Below are 7,121 nucleotides of genomic sequence, written 5' to 3'. Positions count from 1 at the left end.
CGCTTACATTGACTACTTTTGTCCCGTCTGCCTGGGTAGCAAGCTCGGAGTAAAACCCTTTCCAGCTCTTCAGATGATTTTCACTATCACTCACTTGGGCTATTAGGATTCTCAATGCGTGTATCTGGTTTCCAATAGCACAAGCTGCTTCTTAAAGGTTATAGTTTGTTTTAAATAGCACAGCCATCTGTCCTCTGGTGTGATGGGAGCCCGCGTGCCAAGAGCCCTCGTGGGCCAACAGCCCGACCTTTAAAAAAATTGCTGTCCGTGTCAAAAATCACCGTACGAAATGACATTGCTTCTCCTTTCTAATATGAAGGGTTACACAGGCGTTTTAAATGTTAATTTGGTGCTTTCTGAAATACCTCGTGACCCACGGCCATCTCCCATCGCTTACATTTACTACTTTTGTCCCGTCTGCCTGGGTAGCAAGCTCGGAGTAAAACCCTTTCCAGCTCTTCAGATGATTTTCACTATCACTCACTTGGGCTATTAGGATTCTCAATGCGTGTATCTGGTTTCCAATAGTACAAGCTGCTTCTTAAAGGTTATAGTTTGTTTTAAATAGCACAGCCATCTGTCCTCTGGTGGCTGATGGGAGCTGAAGAAATCGAAGCAGCCAAAACAGAATTTTTCAAACTCAGTTTTTCATTACAAACATTTCGGTTTGAATCAGACCCATGTCCTTAAAAAAAAAAAAAAAATTAAGTCTATGTATTTTTCTTGTGTATTATACAAACACTGTGAGTCTTGCTTTAACAGTTTTGTTGTGTTGTTGGAATTTCATCAATGCAAATATCTGGCCTGGACTTCACCAGCTCCAGGCACTTTACAAACCACAGAATAATCCTCATTTGCGTGCTTCTAGTCTTTGAACTAAAAAATACTTATTTATTACAGGGAGCCACAACACACAGAACCAATGCACAGCATTAAGAAGCAGCCTCCATGCACCTGTGGAAGTCAGGCACATGGGCCTGCATTTTTTTTTTACCCAATTCCTAAATGGCAGCTAAAGCTCCGAGTTCAGCTCTTCTACAAAGTTAAATCAATTTATTCACTTAATTCACAGGACTTACTTTCTTAATTTGAGATTATTTTTCAGGGAAATGGGTTTAGAGCACACAGGCCAGCTACGTGCAGCAGCTGTTACCAGCAGAATTGCTAATACCTTGCTGGAAAAATAAAAATATATAAGAAGCAACCAGTATTTCCTGAGGCAAATGCTGCTCTGCATCAGAGAACCGAGTATGGCCTTGCTGGCATCATCTACCCCCCAGTGAAAATGCCAGTGGTCCCCCTTGTACTGCCTTGTAAAAGCCCACGTTACGAACTATTGCCTAGGAGCATCCAAGGAGACAAGACAGACAACAAATATATATTAATCAGAACAACATACCAAAGTTTATTGATTACTTCAAACAAAAGTTTCTGTAATGAAAAAAGAGCAAGTTGCATTCATAAAAGGTAACATTCACATTCAATTTCCTTTATATAAAGCAACATAAATGTATAAAATTGCATTTAAGTGAAAAAAATGTAAGGTTGCAGTCCTTTTTTTTTTGCAAGAAGCTGAAAATGTATCTTCTCATTGCCTGTATATAATTTACACTTTCTATATACTACATGGTTTTTAAAAAAAATCCATAGCTGGGAAATTGGATAAATGGTGCAGTATTAGGTAAGTTTTTCAACTGTGTGTATACAAATCCAATTTTAAGCTTTTATGCAATTCCAAGTCATTTATAATATTCTCATAACGATTAGGATTAGTTTTTGAAAAGTAGCTATGACTACACCAAGTTCCTCCGTTATCACATAACAGTTTCAGAGGGAATCTTAATTACTTTTCTTATCTTTCACTGTCGCTAGCCAGTGATTAAACTTCAACGAATTATTATGAAAAACCCCAGCCTTTTTTCCTTCAAGTTTTTCCACCGATAAGCCTGTACTGACCTTTTAGCTCACTGGTGAGCACTGTAACAGCGCAGCGTGTATTGTGGTACATGAACAACAATCTCAGCATCCCTGTCGGATTACTGCCACTTCAGCATCCTGCTGGCTTATACCTTACAGTTACTATCACCACTTTTTCTTCCCTTCCCTAACCCCAAAAGGGGACTCCTGTTTCCCCCGATTTCACAGGTCATCCACAGCAATAGGAATTTCACTTCTGCCATTGCTGAACGACGAGGATCAGCTCTTCTGCAGGTCCAGGGCAGCCCGGCTGTCCTGGCGTCCCCAGCACTACACCAGTGCACTAGCCCAAGAAAACCTGCATTGTCCCAAAAGAGCTGCTAGCCAAGACATTTCACATTAACCCCAACCCGCCTGGCAGCACGCGTGCCTTGGGTTTGAACGTACAGCTACTGCAATGGCTTGTTCCATCCTGAGACAGGACACTTGGAAATGGGAAGAGAAAGATTTGGTTCTCGGAAGGCTCCGTCTTAAAACAGGCTGCAGAAATTAGCCCGTTTTAAGTGGCTTTATTCAGACAGTTCACACATCGCGCACACATGGCAAGCTTCGCTCTGTTCCCACTAACGTCAACAGCAAAACCTGCAGCTGAATTTCATGGGAACAGACTTTGACCCTAGGAGTAGAGTACGACACAAAACAAACCGAGAAGCAAGGCGTCAGGCTTGGGACCATTCGGGCTTGGAATGGTTTTGAATCGCAGGAATTAGGCATTTCAGTGCCCGCATTTTAAAGGTTATGTAAACACAAGTCAGCAACTGTATATTTAAGGAGAAAGGTTAGATTTGGCATATAAAGCGTATCTTCATTGTATTCATCGCATACTTGATCTGTAGGCACCACATTTTAGCAAGAAAAGTTGAGAATGGGACAAGGTCTGCAAGTTGAATTCCAGGTCCATGAAATGAGTTAGGAAAAGGAAAAAAAAGAAGGGGGGGGAGGAAGCTTTGCCCATGGGACACATGCTGGAAGTGCAGCTCCTTACTTGCATGCAGCAAGGAGTCGAGCTGCGGTTGCTAACACGGTGCTAACGAACACCACTTGCATTGAGGCCAGTGCAGCGTGTATAATACAGTGCTCCTGTCCATACGTCCCCTCCCATGCTGGGTGATATAAGAGCAGCCACCGGCCATAGGGACTGTACGCACCCCTTTCTCACTCAGGTAAGGCCCACTGCAAAGTCCTTATGATGCACGCCAGAATTTGCCTGCAGCTGATCCGCATCCTGCTTCCACCAGAGTCGAAGACAGACCTCGGGGGTGGCAGCCAGAGAGCAGGACTCCATTCTTCCGAAAATTAATAGTCTGCGATTCAGCGAAAATTGAAGGGAATGTTCCATCTAGTCCCAAATTGTTGTTTCTTTGCATGTAATTGACGCAAAGCCTGAGAGAGCAGGAGCCGAACCCAGCCGCAGCACAGAGCTTGTTACTTCTGAAATGAGACTCGAAAGCTTCTCACAGTAGTTCCTCTGCATCACTCTGCAGAGCGCCAGGGCCAGGGGCAGTCAGCACGAGGGGGGACCTTCACACCAAATGGCGGTGGCACACAGGGTGCTCCATCACTCCTTATGTCTTAACGTAACAAAAAAGCTGCTTTTCCCACATACGAAGTATCAAAAAATATTAAAAAAAAAAAAAAAAAAAAAAATCGAGCATCAGGCATCTCACCTCTGCTGTGTACAACCTAAAGAGAAAAGTTCCCACGACCATGGTACAGGTAGATTTAAAAAGATCATGCCAATTTAAAAACCAAATAAAGTGTAAAATGAAATCAGGTTCATGTATTCCTTTTATTTCTAAACCGGCTTCTTTTTTCTTAGTGCAAATAACTCAAGATGCAGTTCTATATGCCTGCAGGTTTACAGGCACAGGCCGTGTCCCTGGGACCATCCAAAGACCGCACTGTCACTCGGGCCTTCAAAGCGTTGAAGCAACTGCACAGTGCAGTAACGTAAGCACAACCACAGGAGCCCGGGCGAAACGGCTGAAAGTCTGGCACAGCCCAACTTTTGAGACTCTTCCTCCCCACGAAAGCTTCCTTCCATCACGAACAGCCACAACATGAGGGAAAATGACCTTTTCTTCACCCTCCATCAGGAATAAACCCATCAGCAAACTGGCCAGGGGAGGATGCTCAGGCGCTTCCCAGCACCACGGGTCTCTCCACGGATACCGCCGCTGCGTACGGACCGCAGACCGCTTCCAGCCATACCCAGAGGAGGGATATGAGACTGAACGCTTTGCACCGTCGGCGAAGATTTCTCCCGAATTTTCAAGTATTTCTGCCGCATGCATCTGGCAATCCATCGCTGGGAGGGGGCAGCCCCCTGCCGAGGGGTCGCAGCCCCAGCGCCAGGCGAGGTGCTCGCAGGGCTGCATCCAGCTTCTGCGCGAGAGGAGCAGGCTTCCCCCGGCGCCTTTGGGGAGCCGGCGGGGGCTGTTACCGGGTTTAAAGTCTGTGCTACTTCTTTGGTCAGGCAGAGCAAGAGACTTCAGCAGCTCTCTGCTGCTCTCGGACAGATCTGCAACGGGCAGAGGAAGCCCCCGTGTGAAATGGGGCTGGCATTGCTCTCTTGCACTTCGATTCATGCTGTTTTGAATGAATTTCTAAAGATGCTTTCTCAGCCTCCAATGACGTAGAATTTGGCAGCATTTTTTGGGGGGAGGGGGGTGGTGGGGAAGCCACAAGACCAAAGACAAACGGGTACTGTGGGGCCAGTGCCCTGGCTACTGCTTTATCAGCATGGCTGCTTACTGTACTTGGTAATATTAAAGAGAACTGTCAGGTTAAAACCATGTTTTTTTCCTACAGCATGACAATACGCAGTGTTTGTATGGAGCACTTTAGAGTATCCCGAGAGGATATCTTTCTGCCAAATTAGTAACAGCATCTTCAGTCTTCACATAACCATTCTCTATACGTTTGTATGAGACTAACATAGGCAGATCAAAGGGGCCAGTCTGCAAAAATGAGAAGGAAAATGCACATGTATTGCAATTGTTACATTCCCAAACTCGTAACCCTTTTCCTGTGTTATTTTTAGAAAAAAAATACCCAGAATTTTATAGGAGAAGAAGAATGATTAGACCATGATAAAAGTGCCAAATCTCATTCACAACCAAATAACAGGATGGTAAATCAATTTGCACAATCTGCAAAATGCCGTGTAACATCTAAAAGTGGCATCTGCCTCGCCGTCCCCCGCGGCTCCCGCTCTGCCCCAGTCCAGCCGCCTCCCGCCCCAGTCTGCGCCAGCCCACGGTACCGGAGAGGCGAGCACCACCTAACGTCTGCGGGGAAGGAACGGCCGCGCGGCTCGCCGGCGATGCCCGGGCAAGCAGAAGCCCGGATTTATGCCAGACACATTTGGAGCTCTGGCAAGCCTGGCTGTTGGACCTGCCATTCCGATTAAACTGATTTCTTCAGAAGCAGGCGCGGGTACAAAGGTAGGAGGGGCTTGCAGAAAATTTGCAGGTTTATGTTTGCAGCGGACACCGCTGTTACAGCTATGTAACATCTCACCTAAAAGCGAAATTGTGAATTCAATTAGGCACTTTTACTTTTTTGTTCTGCTATAGGCTTACTACGATGTTTAAAATCAAGTAAACTTGTACTAGGATGCTGTGTGTGTACACACATACAGACACGGAGACATGCCTGCCGTACCGTATGTTGACGTACATAGACACGTTTAGTTTCAATCTATGCAGATGAATTAAAATGTACTTATTTCTATCTGACAGAACAGCATGCACCCTAGAAAAAGGGATTTTGGTACAATTCAGATGCAATACTGGAATCATTTTAATAGCTGAGATTTGAATACTTCACTGTAAATACATCAGTGTTAGCTTTTATAACCACTATTAGCACGATTCACTGACTGTATTCTCAGACTAAGTTGCCTGTTAATATTAGACTAAAATATCAGTTATATTGAAAGATTTGTTTACATACTGTGAAATACTTCAGTTTGAGCTGCAAAATATTTCAGTTTGAGAAGATCTGTGCACACATGGGATTCTGAAAAGGCTGGATAGGACAACGACCCCGAATTAAAATGCATCCCAAGCATTGCATCTCCATTCCACAAGGACAGGTGCCCCACACCGACAGTCAAGAGGATTACAGGAACCACAGTTTAATTGATTTGGGGGGTTACATTTGGTTAATCAATGCCTTTTAAAACCATCCCAACTCCTTCAGACAGGGTACCTGTTACAACACATTAGATTCATCTGAGAATGTTCTTAAAAGAAGTGGTCTGACAGAAGGTCTGGCCGACAATGAATCAGGTGCCTTCCTGCTGCTCTGCAACAGCGAGGCAAAAAGACTTACAGCACATGCGACACTTGCCCCTGCCTAACAGTCGAACAATGTAAGACATACACACACCTTTTTATGGCTAAGTCACATCATAAGGGATGTAGCAATACACACTCCCTAAATACCACGGTGGTTAATACTGGCTGGGTTTTGCAGTGCAAGAGGCACGGAGGGTATTCAGAAACTAGCCCCGCTTCCCAAAATGGTTAACTTCTGGCTTGGGGGTTTACGCTACAGGTGCTTTCAAGGGAGGAGGAAACCATCCTTGATCTCCACACAACTGGTATTTTTAAAATAGCGAGTAATACTGGAGATCCCCAGTGAAACCAAACACTAGGGACATGTATTCGAGGCACTTTGCTGTGGAGTAGCCCCACCATCCCCATGGTCAGCAAGTCCAAGACTATCCCTCGTTGTGAAGGCTGAGTGCAGTGGCCTATTCACTTGTACAAAGAACAACGGTAGCACTAACAAGTGGGACGGACTGGGCGAGATGGGCACTTGGGGAGCTCCTCCTAGATCAAACAAGTCTGAGCTGTTTGCCAAGTCATCTAGAGGATGATCAAAATCGAACCCTCTTTGTCCCACGCTTTAAAGAAGTTTGTATCTAGTCCACAAACACACAAAACTACAGCGGGGAAGGGGAGTGTAACCAGCATTGGCAGCGTCCACCTCACCCGGACATCCCCAGCACAACCAGCTCACCCACCTGAGGTGCAGCAGGAGACCGAAGGGGAAGAGACAGATGAAATATTTAAGCAAAAGATTTAAATTAAAGCAACGGGGGGCCGGGGGGGGGGGGGGAGACGGGGCTCGGT

At 45.4% G+C, this 7,121-nt stretch overlaps 1 protein-coding gene across 1 annotated transcript in view; it reads right to left on the bottom strand.

Moving 5' to 3' along the window:
* Positions 1 to 5,416: 5,416 nt before the first annotated feature.
* Positions 5,417 to 7,121, bottom strand: part of ATP11C (ATPase phospholipid transporting 11C) — a 41,208-nt gene continuing 39,503 nt past the window's right edge. The window contains exon 32 of the mRNA XM_009282142.2: positions 5,417 to 6,288. The gene's annotated coding sequence lies outside the window, so the exon portion shown is untranslated. The remainder of the gene's footprint in view (positions 6,289 to 7,121) is intronic.

This window comes from Aptenodytes forsteri, unplaced genomic scaffold (genome assembly GCF_000699145.1).
Source record: "Aptenodytes forsteri isolate BGI_AS27 unplaced genomic scaffold, ASM69914v1 Scaffold117, whole genome shotgun sequence".
NCBI lineage: Eukaryota > Metazoa > Chordata > Aves > Sphenisciformes > Spheniscidae > Aptenodytes > Aptenodytes forsteri.
This window is presented reverse-complemented; position numbering and strand designations above follow the sequence as displayed.